The sequence below is a fragment of the Rhea pennata genome, chromosome 6 (assembly GCF_028389875.1).
Source record: "Rhea pennata isolate bPtePen1 chromosome 6, bPtePen1.pri, whole genome shotgun sequence".
Taxonomy (NCBI): Eukaryota; Metazoa; Chordata; class Aves; order Rheiformes; family Rheidae; genus Rhea; species Rhea pennata.
In genome coordinates this window covers 13,940,473-13,958,846 of record NC_084668.1, presented here as the reverse complement: position 1 = coordinate 13,958,846, position 18,374 = coordinate 13,940,473, and the positions used below count along the sequence as shown (strand labels likewise).

General features: G+C 42.3%; 1 protein-coding gene across 2 annotated transcripts in view; it reads left to right on the top strand.

The window, feature by feature from the left end:
- The window catches only part of RALB (RAS like proto-oncogene B), a 47,229-nt gene that overhangs the window by 17,201 nt on the left and 11,654 nt on the right, over positions 1-18,374 (top strand). Inside the window, exon 1 of one of the 2 annotated variants that reach the window (XM_062578583.1) lies at positions 3,528-3,630. The exons of the other annotated variant lie outside the window; for it this stretch is intronic. The gene's annotated coding sequence lies outside the window, so the exon portion shown is untranslated. Of the gene's footprint in view, positions 1-3,527; positions 3,631-18,374 lie in introns of those variants that run through there. 2 annotated transcript variants of the gene reach the window in all.

The window sequence follows — 18,374 nt, the reverse complement described above, 5'->3', positions numbered from 1 at the left end:
CCTGAAATTCATAAATCATTACAAGGTCAGACTCATTTTCTTAAGTATACAAATAATCTTTATACTGCAGTTATTAGACTATCCATGCCCGAAGAGAAAACAATCTTTGACTGTATTATTTTAGAACAAACTCTGAGCACACACTGTGTACATGTACCTCTTCTGACAAGCTATCTAAGCATAGATTAACACTGGCAGCTGAATTCTGCACATACAAGAAACACAGTATTTTGAGAACAAAAAGGGTATCATAGTGTATTAGCTAATACAAAACATAATTTTCTCTATTTTCCCTGATCAGCCCTCTTGTCATCTAATTCTAGACAAGTGTTTATTCTGATTGAAGAATGGCTTAATAACTGGAATATCAATAATACGGTAGCTTTGGATTGAATAAACTAATAAAAACATATGGGTCTGGTTACCTTCACTGACACATTGCTTTGCACCGCACAGGTGCTGCAGGACCCTGTGTAACTAAGAATCCCTTCAGCAGTGCACAAAACCTCTCTGCTGGTTTAACCCATTCTCTTGTCACTCTCTCAGTCTCAGTGCTGGAGATGTGGCAGGACCACTGCTGTGCTTACTTCTTTTCTCCACCATCCTCTGACTTCTTTGTGGTCATTACTGGCAGTACAAGTAACAACTGTTCCTGTCTCAATCTCTTGTAAACTGAGGCAGGGGCAAAAATTGTGGTGCAAGTACCAGTCCTGCAACTGTCCTGCTTAGGTGTGCAGAGAAGAGAATCTGTTTCTTATTTCTAACTGTTATTGCCACAGATTGCAAATGACATTTGTAAAGACTGGCTTCCTAGTTATCACTGATTCTCTTGCCTTTGCAATGCATGATCATCCCTCCAAATTCTTCAGCAGTTTATACACCTATCCTTTTATCACTAAAATTGCTATTATATACCCCCTGCAGGAACAAGTAATTCCTTTTGTCCATCATTTGCAGCCTGTCAGGCCTTACAGATCCTCAAATATATTTTTCCTGAACCAGACTCCTTCCATAATCACTTGTGCAAAAGAGGGCAGAGATGGTAGTTGAGCTGGTAAAATGTAGTTGAGTGAGAGTTGGGTAGGCAGATGGTGGAATTTCCACATACTCTGTACAGATGTAGATGATAAACACTAAGGCAAGGCAGCTGCCAGTCCCAGGCAGCCAGGGTGTATTTATCACAAGGGAGAGAGAGGTAACGTTAGCCTCTCTCTCCTCAGCAGTGATAGGTATCGTAGTCAGCCCTGGACTGCTCAGGCAGCGCCCCTCTTCCCGCAGCGTGCGGGATAAGGCTGGGTCTGCGCGGTCATGTACAATCCTGTCTGTTCTCATTTTGTGCTCTTGGCCTGAATGAACAGCTGGGATCTGTGCCCTAATTCCTTATTAAAACCTCTTTCATTTTCTCTGCTAGTTATTTCTACAGTTAAAACACTGAATAGGGCTATCCATCTAGGTTTTGCATCTTTTTCATGACTATAGTTTCTAGAACTCATTTCAGCTAACCACTTCTCTGGAATGTATTTGTACTGTGTGCCCTGCTATGTTCCTGGTGGGCAAGCAACTAAATACATGCATCAAAAATACAGCCCCTGTCTCAAAGAATTTGAAATCCAAAACGTATTACAACACAATGAAGCAACAGCTGGAGATACTTTTTTTTCATCTCTTCTCTGTAAAGCAGAGAGATTAAATGTAATATAGATGATAATGCAAAGGAAATTTACTCTCCTAAATTATTCTATAGAAATTTTCTTTCTAAAGTACTGAAGCAAAAATATATCTATAACACCTATGGTAACCATGGAGATTATGCCAGGCAACATGCATAATGATTCAAAATGTGGCATCAGACAAATGTTCTTTGTCATGACTGGGTTGCTATAAAGAAGTAGATTTCCCTTAAGCAAATTTACAGAAGCAAGGTACACGTGGTTAATTTCTTAACCTTTTTTTTGCAAGGGGGAAAGGGGAAGTGTCAGCATTCTGGTACAAGCAGCAAATGAATATTATTTTCTGTTTAAAAAGATCCATCTTCTTGAATTCTTGGTAATTTGAACTCATAGATGAGATTCACTGAAAATGTTTAACTTTTGTGAACAGTCACATCAGAGCAACTGGTCCCACCATATTGCCTGCACAACATGAAGGATGGCTAGAGTGACATGTAATTAAAGATTAGAAAGGAAACAGTCTTAATTCATTTTTACTTGACTTTTTTAGGACTATGGACAAATGCACAAAATGTATCTCAAAAACAATTTATGCATAATCCCAGAAATACTAAGTTTGGGCAATTTCTTCTAAGTATTATCTATAAAACCTTCTTTCACATTCAGTCTTATTTTTCCTGTTTATCCCTTCTCTGCATGGCATCTGATTGTCAACAGCTGTCAGTCTGACAGCTTCTAATGCAGGATGAATATTGATGCAGATCTTAATTTCATGCCATCTAGAACGCAGGGGCAAGAACTACTGGAATCAGGACTTTTCCCAGTAAACCAACAAAGATGAGAAGTGAAAGTCACTTCTTTTGGATCTAAGAGGTTAACTAAAATCTGGTGTTTTGCAGTTGTTAGAGTTAAAAGGAGAAACCAGTGGTGATGCCATGATGATGTCAATCCTCTTTAATTACAAATAATATAGAAACTTGGTTTCCTCCAAAACAGAATCAAAAGGTGTTTCCTTTGTGCGCAGTTCTCAATCTCTCTCTCTTCTCAGAGACACATTCCTCTCTTTTTCCTACCGTCTATGTTTTTTTTTCTCCAGTGCTTGTTATTTCTTTTCCCAACCTTGAAATCACAGATTACAGCAAATCTCTTTGGAGCACATCCTAGGTTTCTCCTCCACCCTTTTGTCAACAGACGATTGTTTCACTAAGATTTCTGTAGAGTCGGTTGGCTTTCTAAATTAACTTTCAGTGAGAGGCTTCTGTGCCCTCCAAATCCAAAATGCAATTTTGCCCAGCCCTCTGCAGATAGAAAGTAATTAATTCTTCCCCTTTCTGGTGTAGGCGGGTGCACAGGGAGCCAATGTGAAAACAGGACTTAAAACCATTACTTAACCTACGGCATCTCCTGTTCCTCTGCACTGGCCCAGTGCACCTGAACCACAGGGATCAGCCGTTCGGGCTGACATTTGTAATTTCCCCAGGCGGGTGTTCACAGACACTGCTGTTTCTAGAGGTTTTTACTCAATATATTCACTTGTAACTTCACGGCGTGGAATTAAAATAGGTCAAATTGCCTCAACGTTTAAACCTAGGAAAATTAATTGAATTAAAGCCCGCGGCCCCACTCCGAAGCGCCCCGCAGCGCGCCGCCACCTCAGGGCCAACGGCCACTCCCGCCCCTCCCCCGCCGGGGCGCCCCTCCCCCGCCGGGGCGTCCCATTGGCCCCGCCGCGCCACGTGACGGGGCGGGGCGGGGCGGGGCCGGTGCGGCGGGCGCGCGCTCTCGCGGGGAGCCGGGCGCGGCGGGAGCGGCGCGGGCGCGGGCGGAAGTGCGCGGCGGGGGCGCGCGGGCGGCGGCGGCGGCGGCACCACCCCAATGAGAGCGCGGGGGGCGGCGGCGGTTAAAGCGGAGCCGGGAGCGGCGCTGGTGCCGGGGTGTGGAGCTGGGTCTCGCCGCCCAGGTGAGTGGCGGCGGCGGCGGCTGCCGCCCGCCCTGTCCCGCGCGGCGCCGGTGCCGGGCGAGGGGCGGCGGGGCGCGGTTGGGCCCCGTGGGCCTGGGCGGGCGCCGCCGCCGCCGCCGGCCCCTGAGCAGCTTTTCCTGCCTGTGCCGCGGCGTCAGGGCGCCGGTGGTGGTGCTGGGCGGGTCGTCGGGAGCCGCTGCGGTTTGGGAGGCTGCGCTCGGGCGGCGGCTTCCCCGGCCGGTTCGCGGCTGCTCTGCCGCGGCCGCCCGGGGTAAGCGGTGCCGCCTCGTCCCGGCGGGGTGAGCGGAGGGCTGGGGGCGTCCGAGGGGCCGCGCTGTGTCCGGCCGGGCTCTCCCTGGGCTGCCGCCCGGCAGGGCCGCTCGCTCTGCCCGCGGCCGTTCCTGCGCGCAGCTCGGGGCGGGGACAGCTGGTGCCCCAGTGCGGCCCTGCCCGGAGGAGGGCTGGGGGGCAGAGGCTGGGGGAAGCAGACCTGTCACGCTTCGTGCGTGGTTGTGGGGGCCTGGCTAGGTCTTCTGGAGTCCAATTCTGATTGTAAAACATGAGACTTAATCGAGCTAGGCTACTATTGGATGTTCTATTGGTGGAAATAGAGCAGGGAGATTGCACCCCTGCTGGGACCAGCCTTGCTTTTGCAATGCTCAAAGCAATCTGAGTAATTCTTAGTTTGCTGAACTACTCTAAGACTCTTGCCCCTCTTGTGAGGGGGAGAGAAGTGCCTGTCTATACAACAGTATCCTGTATTCAGAGCCATACTTTTCAGGAAGCATGGTGTCTTTTTAGCTATTTTAAAGATTTTTTTTTTCTCTTTCTTCCTGTCTTCTGGTTCCTCCCCTGCCCTCCATCTCCCAGTACTTAAACTCTCAAAACTGAAGGAAGAGACTCACAGAAGAGAACCAGACTTGTGGTTTTTGTTGCAAGTGAATTTCCTTGATGGCTGGAAGTAACTTTATAATACACCCCCCCACACACAATAATGCAGTCTTACTTGGCAGTAGAATCTCTACAGCTTATTCACTTGTAGCAGGGTTGTCAAAATAGTATTATCTACTGTTTTGATCACTTCTGGGCCCTGAGCACTGAAATTAATTTTACTTATGATCAGATGATACAAGCTTTCTATGATGATTTTTTGCATTCACTTTCTCTATTAAACTGTTAATGGGAGCTGTCTGAGAGCTTTTCTATTTCTTAAGTAGTTTACTGTATTAGATCTTAGCAAATCTTTTTGTTGTACGCCTCTTGGTGAGCACGAACTTGATTGCTTTGTATGAGAAGCATGCAAGAAGAGAAGTGAAGCTGACCTATTTTCACTAGTGTTATGTACATGCTGTAGAGGAATGTCTAGTTTGAAGATTTAGCTGGAATGCTTTACAAAAACTCCCCACTGAAAGCTTAATTTGACTGGACAATACCCTTTTTGGTTACCCTTAAAGATTCTCAAACTTGTCTGTAATTGTCAGTGCAGTGATACTGAATATCTGGATAAAAGAGTAGTTGAGGCATTTTGATCAAATCAAGGCAGTAATGATGGGGCACTGCCTAGACATCCTGAATAAAATAAGGATTGATATAGACAATCTATAATCTAAAGCTTCTTTCAGGCTCTTAAGTTGTCTTCAGGTGCACCACTCCTACTTAAGCACCAAATGCACCTGTTACTGTACCAAATGCTGCATAAAACAGCCTGCTTCTCTGGGTAGTGTTGGGATTGAGGCTTCACAGGCAGTGGAACTCACCTGTGAATAAAGCACAAGTGGCCAAGTGATGTAGCAGAGCAAGCCCTAACATCATGTTTAAGTATCTTTACAGTAATTTTAATCTGATCTTGTCCTGTTCCTTTGTAAAGTCTACTCACTTCCTGCTCAGTGGATGCTTGTGCTGTAATAAGGAATTACCAAGTTAAACTTTTAACTAGATTCAAACTCCACTTGACTGAGTACTGATTAAGTGAATTGCTTCCTGTGAAATAATGAATTCATCTGAGTTAATGGCTCCTCATAGTAGAGGTACTGAAGGAGCCTGTTTCTCATGACAGCTGTGCGGCTAGTTAGCACTCATGGGGATGCAAGTGCCTAGTGGTATTAAGACAAGTAAGCAGTTTGAAGGCAGTAGGCTGCTTGTGCCTGGAGCAAAGAGCTTGAAACTACAGCGGGTAGGAGCAATGCCCTTCAGGGGCCTGAGTGAAAGGCAGCGGTTGGGCTGGTGACAGAAATAGGTGAATGTGGGTCTGATGTTTGCTGCTTCCTGCTCTTTGCTGCATGCATGCCTTCAAGTAATTTTTGCATGATTGATTTATGAAAGGTGCTGATCCCTGTTGTCAGCTAGGTTAGATAGAAAGTTGGAGAATGCAGTTCATACAGTTCCTATCTTGACTTGGAAGTACTGTCCTGCAGGTAGAAGAACTTCTGTTCTTAGGTGTTTTTTTGTTGTTGTTGTTGTTGTTTTTCACTGTCTCTAGAAACTATTCTGTAGTGCCATCAAGTAGCAATGCTATGGTTCTCTTGCTTATTCCCAGCTGTTGGATGGAGCAAGGATGTTAGCAAACAGTCTTGACTGTTTACGCTCTTCTGGTGGTTCTGTGATACAGTTGATACCCAGCTCCTCATGAGAGGTTATAGAGCAGATGTTAAACACTGTTAATGGTTGCCAAGGAACAATCACTTTTTTTTGTGTGATTCCTTTTGGCCCACTAAACAGGATTGAATAACTTTCATCAGTGCCTGCCCCAGAAATATCAAGTTGTCTTGTCATTTGAACAAGTTAAGTTTATATTCCTTTCACTTTGTCTCTTCGTGTTCTTCCAAATACTGCTTTAATAATATTAGAGGATCTGTTTTGTCTCTTGTGCTTGAAATATGGAATTGAGCATTTTCCAAGACCTGTCAAAACGGGAGTCATGAAGTCATGTAATCTGAGAATGTTATTTAGTCTGCTATGTAAGTAGCTACTTGAGTCTTTTCACGATGACGGGGTGCTTGCTTAGAACAGTCACTCTGAAATGTTTTACACGGACCTTTAGCCCAGAGCTTTTCTAAGGGCTGCAGAAGTGGTTAAGAAGGATCCAAATGGCTGTCAGTTATTAGAATATGAAACTTAATGGAAATGCAGATCCTTTTAGCAAGCTTTGCTAGCTCACAAGTCAAAGGCGGGGGAGGGGAGGAATCGGTCCTGGGATTAAACACTTTTTAAAGCCTCAAGTCTGTCAACTGTCACTTCATGAATTAGTGTGTTGCAGTCAGTTGATGTGACTTGTGTGAAGTATTTCAGGCCATTGAGAGTGTAATAAAAATGGAGTTTTTAATACATTCCTCCTAGATTTGGACTGTGGCTAATCTGAAGCTGAATTGCAGGGCTAGAAAGCTAAAAACATGCTGAAGTATCTAGATGTTGTCACTTGTTTCTAGATCTTTCTTCTTGGGTCTTTACTTTGAGTAGAAAACAGATCATTTTTCAGAAGCCTATTGGAGGACCAGTTATCACCTGAACTCTGGGCAGGGCTTCTGCTCATGTAGTTGGCCAGGTTAAAGAATGTTTCAGAGTTAAATGTAGTATTGATGACAAAGGCTTTGCCAGCTAGTGGCTTAAATCACAAAGAATTTTATTCCTACCTCAGTGGCGGAATTATTATAGGATTACAGGGTTACATTCAAAACATGACAAAGCACTTCAGGTAGCTCTGGTTCTGAACTTCTGAAAGAAATGTCTGAACTCCGGACTGCAGGTTGCAGAACACTTGCTAAGTATATGGCTTTTTGTAAAGAATTGTTTAAGATGAGTGCTATACTGCTCAGTAGGGCACTGTCTTGAGCAGCACTCTAAGGCAGGAGCTTAACAGGTGGGATGTTTTCAGATTGAGTTCCATTTCAGTTGCCTCAGCTCTCCAGAAAAGATGCTGTTTTGGTAACTGGGAAGCTGCTTCTGGATTAAAAGAAAGTAATTCTAAAGTATGAAATGATCTTTGATACAGTCTTTCCACTAAACATTTGCTGCAGTAAGGAATTCCTGCTCATGATACTACTCTTGCTATTTATTTCTTTTTGGCTTACTGTAAGATCCCATCCTCAGTAGGTAAGGACTTCTCATTAATGTAGACACCAAGAAATCTGGCAGACTCTTGTAGTAGCCTTCCAGTTTCATCTACTATATCATAAAAGCCCAGAAACTTAAAGAAATGTGCTGTGAAAGACCTGAATATGTGCTTGAAACTGGTGGGGTATTTCTCATTCTGTATTGCAACCTGCTACATTCATTTTGATAGTTAACACAGTTTAGATAGTAAATCTCCATTAAGCTTGCTTTAAATACGTAACTACTCATAAGTCAAACCAGAATCAAACAAGGCATTGTGAACTTGTGAAGCTGCAGTGGAAAACAACTTTAATTCATACAAGTGATATCAATACAAGTAGGCTCACTAGCATTAATACTGTGCATATTTTTATCTCTTTATTGTGTTGCTCCCTGTTGTGTGCACAGCAGTAACTTAGTCTAACTGTTCTCCATCAGTGTTCACAACTGCCTTGTAACAGTAGTTATCCCCATCTTGTGAGCTTGTCTGCTATTATGCTTTTGTAAATACTAGTCAAGATTCCTAGTGAACTAACTAGTTAAGTGTTAATCTTAAAGGATAAGTTTTTAGGTCTGCTGCACTTGTACTAGTGGTCACGATAGGTGTTGTACTTCCAAAAACTCCCTGCAAATAAGATGCGTAGGAATTCTGCTTGTGCAAAGACTTGGAATCATAGAATTGCTGAGGTTAGAAGATTCTTCTACAGATGTAGTCCAAAGCCCCTCAATTCAGGGACAGTTAGAGCAGGTTGCTGCAGACCTTTTCCAGGTGGATTTTGAGTATATCCAGGGATGGGAACTCCACATTCTCTCTGAGCAAGCTGTTTCAGTGTACAGTCACCCTTGTAGAGGGGGGGAGGGGGAAGTTTAGGTTTAAATGGAATTGCCTGTATTTCAGTTGGTGTCCATTGCCTCTTGCCCTGGCAAGGGATGTGCCTGGGAAGAGTCTGGCTCCATGGTCTTCACAACCTCCAGTAATTATACTCATTAATAAGATCCCCCTGAGTCTTCTCGTCTCCAAGCTGAACAATTACAGCTGTCTTGGTCTCTAGTCATGTCAGATGCTCCAGTCCCTTAACTATTTTTGTGGCTCTCTGCTGGACTTGCTGCAGTTTGTCCACATCTCCTGTCCAATTCTGGGCTCTCCAGTACACCGCGCTCAAGATGTGGGTCTTGCCCGTGCTAAGCAGGGGGGAAGGATTACTCATTCAGCTTGCTGACAGTGCTCTTCCTGATGCAGCCCAGGAGGCTTTTGGCTCCCTTTGTCTAAAGGGTGCTGGCTTATAGTCAACTTGTCAGGACCCTCGATCCTTTTCTGCAAAAGCTGCTTTTCAGCTGGTCAGTCCCCAGTGTGTATTGCTGGGTGAGTTATTCCTCCCCAGATGCAGGACTCCACACTGGACTTTGCTGAACTTCATGAGGTTCTTGTTGGCTAACTTCTCCAGCTTGTCATGGTGCCTCTTGTCAGGTCACATTAGTATGCCTGATTTAGGGAGCCTGGTATAGCTTACTGACTCATGCATCTGTGAACCATTGAATGAGATGCTTAAAATAGTTAAGTACTTTCAGAGAAGATAGGGGAACAATTCCCCAGTGCCCCTGGGGAGGTAGGTGGGTGTTCAGCCCCTCCTCCACAGGACCTCACCTCTATCAAACACAGGCAGATTTGTAAGGCTGGCTTACATTGCCACAGGTGGAGATTTGAACATGGCACCCCAATTCTGGTTTGGGAGTGGAGGATGATTGACAGGCAATTGCCTGGGTAAAGACTATTTCTGCTAATAGTATCTAAACCAAGCTAAGTGGAGTTGAGACATTCAGTCTACCCCAGGAGTTCAGTGAACCAGGAAAATTAAAGACAAAGTTAGCGTGGTCTAGCCAGATTAATCCTGTGGGGAAACAGTGGTAGCAGCTTGTTGCCTTTTTGTCAGTGTTTTCTGCCTTATTGCAAGACCAACTGGCTAGGTCTGACAGGCGAGAAAAATGAAATGAGGGGAGGAAACTTAACACTTCATGAGAGCTGAAAAACTAAATACTGAAATGCTTAGTATGTTCATGGCTGAATATTTAATCGCTAGAGTAAATTCACTGAATTTTTATTATTCACTGAATATTCATTGACTGTAACATTCACTAGAACTTACTAAATTGTTAGTGACAACTTCCTTGTGAACTGTAGAGCTGTGTATTATCTGCTGAAGTGGATAACAAAACCATGTTGTAAGCTCCTGATGCAGGATTTGAAGCTTAGATGATATTGTTTTTTTGAAGTCTGTTGTGCTGAGAGTTTGACTTGTGTGAGGCATTTATTTCATTCTTGGAGATTTGATTAAAATCAGCATGAGATTAATGTCTGAGGCATGACACTATCTCTTAGCAGTGCTTTTGCAGATCTGGTCTGTGCTATGTTTGGAAGATCATAGATGAGCATGTCTGTACCCAAAGGAGCTTTTGAAGAGAAGCATCATTGAAATATGCTTCCAAGGCTGATGGGAGTTAGGCTTCTGTACAACTTTAATTGTTTAAAAACTGCCTGAGTTTCATTTATCTGGCATGAGCCTTGTTGGTTAGTGTGAGAAATGTTGTATTAATTCTCTGTAAGTGATCAGGCCATTAGACAGCACTGCAAGTAATTTCAATAAAAAAAACTTCCAGCATAGAGATTGTGATTAATGGTATTAACTGTTTTCATGCTTGTATTAGATTTCCATCAGACTTCTCATCAAACTTTTCAAATAAGGAGTGTGGTAGATTAACCTTTTTCTGTAGTTGGTCTGCAAGGTTTTTCTGGGCATTAATATTATACCTGGAGACTTCCTGAAAATGTTTAGGGATGAATTCAAGTAGACCTCCCCACAGCAAGAGGGGTTTTTGTGTGTGTTCTAGCTGTGATGACATTACCTAAAGTGGAAGTCATAAGACATTAAAACCTTACTGACATGAAGAGTCTTATTCTACTCAGTGTAACGGTGTTCAGTGCCAAGCAACTAGCAGATTGTAATATGCAAAATAGGATGGTAGTCTTCAATTATATCTGAAAAATAGGACTATGATGCTTAAGTGGTGTCATGTATGAAATTGTAACTTAAAGTATTTGTAACGGGCAGTGGTTATCTGTACTCAAGTATTAAACCTCTGTGCAAGAGTTTATGGGGCTTGTGGTGGACTGGGACCCCTCTCTGAGGGAGTCTGCTTCTCAGCAAAAACTTCTGGGCAAGGTGTTGCTGCATGCCCCCTTTGGGGTGTGTGCATAGTGCCTATGAGCCTGACCCACCCACTGTCTCATCTAGTGGAAAGTAGCCCTACTCCTTAAGGAAGGGAAGGTGGCCTGTTTTGTGCTCATCTGTTTCATCACTGATGTTGGACAGTTACCTGCATGACAGGATGGTGCAATGATATAGTAGAGCTGGGTTGCACCCAGTGAACCAGAGCAGGATACAGGGAGAGCACTGGAGTCTAAAAGGACAGGTATATAAACATTAAAGTGGCTTCTACAGATGGTGCGCACCTCTGCAATGCGACCATTCCATCAGAATCAATGTGAAAGGCCTTTAGAGATCAGAACGTTTTTTAAGAAGCTTACAAAACAGCCTCGGTTGCTGCAAAGCTTCTGTGGACTTGGAAGGAAGTATTTTCACTTTGATTAGATGAGAACAAAGTAAAGTCAAAGCGCTGGTTGTAGAATACCCTCTCTTCTAGAGCCAAGTTACCTTACAGAGGTGTTCTCTGGTGTGGTAACATCTAAAGTTAAAGATGACAAGGATGGCCCTATGTGAGCTTGTTACCTTTTTTTTGTCTAAAAGGAAGACTTTTTCTGTGGTATTATGGGAACCAAACTACTCGGGTACTAATCAGGAGGCCTAATTCTAGATTCTCTCCCTGGTCACTGTTGTCTCCTCTGAACGTATTCATTGGTGTCACTGGAGCTGATGCTGCATCCAGGACAGAAATTCAAGCTTCCAAATAGTGATAACCTGCTGAAGGCACAGGGCATCTTAAGTCTGTCTGTTTCTTGGTACAGAGTCAGGAATTGTGTGTTCTGACTTTCTAGCAGTATGAATATGATCCGTGTTACAGCTGACTTGTTCGTGCTGCAGGTTTTATGGTATTCTTCCCTAGAAGGTTGATGTAGGTTGGAGTTCCAGCAGTTCTCCCACTATTGCTTTGTTTCTGTGTGTGTGTGTGTGTGTGTGTTTTTTTTTTTTTTTTTTTTTTTTTCCCTGAGTGGTTAAGATATACAAAGAATCTCTTATATAATCCATAGGGGATGTTGGTCATAGCTGCCAATTATCTCCTTCCTCTTTGAGGAGGACTGAGTAGAGATGACAGATTTACCACTGTAGGGGTGCAGCATTCTGTAGACTATTTTTTTAATGCATCGTTGTAAAAAGGAGTTCACTTTTGGATAGTATGGGTCAGTAGATCAAATGGAACAGCAGTGGGGAAGACAACCAGTTATTTGCTTCTTTTCCTACCGGTATTTCTACTGCTTTGTATGTATTTGGCATACATGAACTACTAGTACAAAAGCATGTGAATTAAGGATGTTTGTCTGCTTAGACCCTCTTCCACAAATGGCTAGCGAACTGCAGTTTTACAAGTGCATTAATAAGCAATGAAGTTGGTGCTTTTCTGCTTAATAGGCTTGGTTTTGAAACTTGTGTTCTTTTCAGGCAAGAATCAACTCAGACTGATAGCATAGTCAAAGCTAGTAAAGAATTGAAAAGGCTTTTGTTCTGTTGTCTTAGTCTCTTCAATTGATGCTGCCTTCTGTGAGTTCTCCCTTTGGCTGAACGGTCTTCATATTTATAGACTTTTTTTTTTTAAAAAAAAAAAAACCTACTGCCAGGTACTACTCTACTGAACTGGAAAGTGGAGATGCCTACCTAAACACTTCGTGCCTCTGGCAAAAATAAAATTTGCATTTCATTACATTTATTCTGTATAGCTCTAGGTATCTCAAGACCAAAGTGAAGTAGTAAAAATAAAGCTTATATTCTAATGTCCATAATCAAATTTTGCTTAAGAGGTTTTACAAGGCTTTGTGGATATATGACTACAGTATTGCAAAATGCTACTGTATTATAACTGCATGCAATGAAACAACTGCTATCTGTCTTTTAATACCCTTGTACCATGGCCAAATTGCTTTGCAACCTTATTTAGTCAGGTGTAGACAAAGTTTTTTGTGATACTACAGTGTCTTAGAAGTACTATGTAAGAGGAGTGTTTTCTCTTAGTTTCTGATAAGAAACAAGTCAGATAACTTTCTCCGCTTTAAGAGAAATATTTCAGTCTAAAACCTAGACAACAATGAGATTCAAATCTGTGTCTTAGAACTGTACTTAGTTCAACACAAGATCTGACTTCAGTTTGAAGGGTTATTTTAAACTGCTGCTCCTCTGACACTGACCATGGACTATGCCCTTCCAGTGGCTAAATCTTGTGAAGGCTGGCTTGTTCAAATATACAGCCTTAGTGCAGACTTAATAGTTGGATAGGATTTAATTCCAATTATCTGCTGATGAAGACAACTCTAATCAACGTTATTATCTTGAAGTTGCAGCTAACAAGAAGGATGCTGTCTGTTTACTTTTTGGTCATGTATTGAATGATGTGAGAGGGCATATCTTTCAGAATTGTATCTATTATGTAAATGCTTGTGGCTGTCAGATTTGCCTTCTAAGCAGTAATGATGTGTCTCTTAAAAACTCATAAGCAAAGTTGGACTGTGCTTGACAAAGTATGGTGGGGGCAATGTAGTGAGTAGATGCAAGGTACGTCGGTTAGAAAGAACAACCTTCTTTAAGGCTGTCCCCAAGTCTTGAACACTTGTGACCAAGTCTATGATCTATTCCAAAGAATAAAGTATTAGCCCTTCATGTGTTCATATGTCACTAGTGTAGTGATCACTTAGATTAGCAATGTATTTGTCTTGTTCAAGATCTTGCTCTGCATAGCTGCTCTGGGTGTGTATGTGTTAGATCTTGGAAGTCCTTGTAAAGTAAGTCCCTTCTTTTAAAGATCACTTATTAACCCATTTAAAATGGCTGTGGAGAGGCAACAATAGCTTTGTTGCATATAAATGCATGATGTAGTAAGAAGTTTGAGGAAAAGATGGAGGATCACTATTAGGATGGTATCTAATGGCTAGATGACTGATACTGTTGATAGTAATAGAGAGAATATTTCAGTGTGAATTCTGGGCTCCAGCATGGCATGCATGCTTCCTTAGGTATGCGTGTAGGGAAGATTCCTGACTGCAAGTAAGTTCAAATATTTCATGTGGTTTGTGAGAAGCAGTGATGCAGTCTTGTAACTGAGTGAGATGCTCTATGCAGTGTATCTTATGCTCAAGTAGAGCAAGTCTTAGGGACTGTCCTGCAGACAAGTTCAGCGTGAGCTGTGCTAATACTGGCAGCGCTCGGTCATCTTCCTCTGGAGCGGAAGCTTGCGCTCAGATTAAGTTGAGGTACAACTCCTGACTTACTACTCTTCCTTAACCTGTACTTATCTTTTTGTTTTTCCAGTAAGTGGGAAATAATTGTAGTCTGGTTTCAGCTTGTTTTAATCTTCAACTATGACATTGTAAATGTATTCCTCTTGTCTCCTTTAACAGGCAATGTAAGCCCAAGCAGTGTAGCTGCTGCTGGAGTAGCTATGACACCTTATTTAAACCTGATGTGCCTAGCATTCTGTCTTCTGTGGGGAATTAGGACCTAATTCTAATTGATTGGAACTAATGTATTGTAAATTTATAACTTTCGAGTGTATTGCAGGAAATGAACTATTTATACTGCAGTTTGTTTCTGTAACATTTAAGGGCACTGCTGTTCCTCCTTCACTTAGACAAGGATCCAGTCTATGCACAGGGTACTTCCTGCATGTGTACAGAGTAAGCTAGTTCCTTGCCCTGAATACTCTTTTACAGCCTCAAGGGAAAAAGCAATGATTCTTAAAGCTGAATTCACTTATACAGCTTTCAGCACAGTGTTCGTACCTATACAAGTACTAATAATATCTAGTATGGATAGAAGAAACATCTAATTACAGCAAGTGTACCTCAGACTTTATTTTCATGCTGCTGTTCTGTCCCTGTGTTGCAGCGGGGTATCACCTCAGTTGTGCCAACCCACGTGTCTAGGGAGCATAGCTTGGACAGGCTCAGGGAGCTTGCCTCTTTCTGCAGCTATGTTGGTTAACCTCTAGGCTGCTCTATCCACCTGGCCTCAGCTGCACAGGCTTGTTTTCTTCCTTCCTCTGCACTGGCACAGGAGCATGGGCCTTGCTGATCTGCCTGCCAGACCTGGTCAGCTAAACTGACTGGCTCTCCTGTAGGAGGAGATGGCCTTGAATAGCCAAGGGTAAGGACTAAAGGAGGGGAGCCTGTGACAGCAGCACTGGGTGATACAAATATGGGCCATGGAACTGTTCTCCCAACCTGCTCAGCAAGACTTCTCAAGGTGAATGAGTTCCTTGATTTGGCTAAGTGTGGCCTAGTTTACTAAAAATAAATAAAAAAATAAAAAAAAAAACTATTGGCACAGCAGAGAATGCAGGAAAAACCTGGCAGTACATGGGGAAAGATAGAGGGAGTTCTTTAGCAGAAGTTGCTACCAAACACTTCATAATCTCTCCATTTAGTTTGAAAAACAGTAACTGGAGATAAGCCAAAATATAAGGTATTAGCAAAGGATGATAGACTAGCACATTTATTTTTAGCATGCATATCCTGAAACTTTTAGTAGCGTTAAATGTCACTTTTAATCTCAAATGAACTTGTTTTTGTATTCAAACTACCAGTTGGAGCATTTACAGTCCATTGGAAGCTAATGGAATTTCAGTACTTAAATATTTTCTGGATAACCTCAGAATAGCTGAGGAGCTCTTACAGTTCATAGCTCAGTGAGATTGTTAATTAGTTGTGTGGCCTGGGGAGTTTCTGACTGCATTCTTGCAGGCGTATCACAGAACCAAACACCCCAAAGCCTCTAATTCGTATTCTGGTAAGTGAGGGTAACTAAAGTATTGTAGCAGAAACAAACAAACAAAAAAACCCTGCCCTCACTGTGCGTGCTTTTAATGACATCATATTTAAGTCTTCAATAAGTTGAATACCGAGAATTTTTTTCCCTTAAAAATAGGTATCAGAAGGATTTAAACAAAGCTCTTCTGTCAAGCTATTGGGCTGAGGGTTTCTAGAGTCCAGTTTTTAAAATCCAAAGAATGGCTGCTTTCAGTGGCAGGGTAGTAATGAAAAAAGATGTCTAAAGATATCAGCTGCACAGCAAGAGAACAAGGGCTGATCTCAGTAATTTTGAGCTGGTGTAAAGCTTTATTTCAGTTTTTTGAATCTCAAACTTGGCAAAACTGGAAGGGTTTCCAATTAGAGCCTTAGGAAGTGTCTAGAGTATTTTCTTACTGTATTATTGGAATATTTGCTGAAAAATAGCACACTTAGTTTTTCTTCTTTCTGTGGATTTGGGAGGACTGTAGCAAAACGGGTTGTTTCCCAGGAAAGTGACAAGTACTGCTTTTTTCTTACATGATTATACAATTGCGAGCCTTCATTGAGATGAAATTAAAAGGGATACAAAGGTATAATCCAGTCTAAAATATAGATAGTCACTGAATAGTAGGCTCTGTGAATCTTGCCATTGGCTAAATTAAACTTATGCATCAACTGAATGTTCTGGAAACTATTTAACTGTTTAGGCTGAGGAGGAGAAGGTGGCAAAAACTGTCAAATTGATGCTTAAATTTGGAATTTATGAAGCTGTTTTTGTAAACAAATGCCTTGAAGTGCTCTGTTTCTAGATACTGGCCAAGATTCAGACAACACTGCTGGTTCCTTTACAGTAGGAGACTTTAGTTAACCTGCAATCGCTGTGATCTCAACAGGTAAGAAATGGGAAGGCTGAACAGCTGTTTAACTTGAGGTTAGATTTGTTATGTTGAGGATGGCACAGTTCGGTTGCAAAACCTCTTGGTGAATTAGTCCTGATGGCTAAGTACAGATCTTCAGAACTTAAAATAAAAACAACTTCTTTAGTAATCACTGTAGCTTGGTCATAGATCTTGCTGTGCTCCATGCAGCCAACTTCTCTAGTATAGCCTTTGAGAAGCATCTCACCACAAAAATATGGTTTTGTGTAACTTACTATCAAAGAGCACAATAATCCAGTCCAGTGGCTTAAACTCTTTCATTTAAACTAGATAGTGTTTCTTGTAGTTACTTCTCACTTCGGAAAGAGGACGAGTCAAGACAATGTTGATGCTCTGACTTCAGTGGCATCTAGCACTTTGTTTCAGAGCAGTGTGAAAAGTAACCAGAGGGAAAAAAAATAAGAACTTTGTGTGTTTAGCAGATCACAACACTTGCACAGCGTTCAGCATGGTGTTCTTAAACCTGAGGACAGAATAAGGGATTGAATTGAAGATCTAATCATTAACTAAATCTTTGCTTCCTGTCAGAGGAAGGTAAATCCTGTCTGAGTTGTTTCTTTCTCAGCAGGTAAAGAGCAATGTTGGAAAGGATGACTTTTTTTGTCACAGAATCAGATGGCTTGTCTGGAGACTTGCTCAGAGCAGCAGCTTCTCTGCTAATTTGCACTGAGACACAACCTACTATCCTCTGAGGAAAGAGGATATTTGACCCTAAGTATAAACTGAAGGGAATTGAATCATGCTTTGGCACAGAGAGGGCAGTTTTGTTTCTGCAACAATGCTTTAGTGATCCTCACTTATCAGAATATGAATTAGAGGCTTTGGGGTGTTTGGTCCTGTGATACACCTGCAGTTCATGAATGGCAGCTGTACTTATCTCAGGTTCCTCTAGAATTTCTTTTCCTATGAAAGAGGTGGTTGGATTTCGCAAGACTTCTTCCTGTACAGAATGGATGAGTTAAGCAATGTCAACATCTTGACTGACTCAAGGATGCTTAATCTACAGAGTGGTGATAAATTGTTCCTTGCCTAATCAAAGATGGCTTGGAAAAGCTTCATTTTGTGTTAGGGAGTTTAACCTGAAGCAACTCTTGCATGAGAGAGCTTTGAACACTGGTGCTTAAAGTTTCTTGAACTGCGGAGGTAGAAATACAAATAAACATTAACTTCTTTTTGCTTAATTAGGGTTCATCTTAGTGTCCATTACTGAATAGTGATGTGCTATTAGTCTGTCCTGTAAATATAGGCATTTCTGTGCATTCTGCGCTTTCTGCACTGATACTGCCTGTGTCAGACCTGTGCCGTACCGTTCGCTGTGGCACAACCTTGTTTTGCTCTGAACTATCTAGCAGTTCTGTTTGTTTCCATTTTGTGGCTGGGTTGATGCTACTTGACCAGCCCTTTCTGAGCCTAGAAAGGGAGCTATGCTTCTGTGTCTTTCCCCTGCCAGCAGAGAAGAGCTGCTGTGTATGTGAAGCTTCTGGGATTTTAGGATACAACAGTGGGGTTGTGTACTGAGGAGGCTGCCCTGTTCCACTGGCTCCTCTCGGGGAGGATCATATCGTTATTATAGTCCAAAAGATTTGAGTAGAGCTGGTAATTGCTCTTCAGGAAACCGAGTGTGAAGTATGAGTACTTTGACCACACAGGTTAGCTTTAGGTGTGATCAAATCATAAGTATTTGTATGCTGTTAGATGCTTTTATTTAC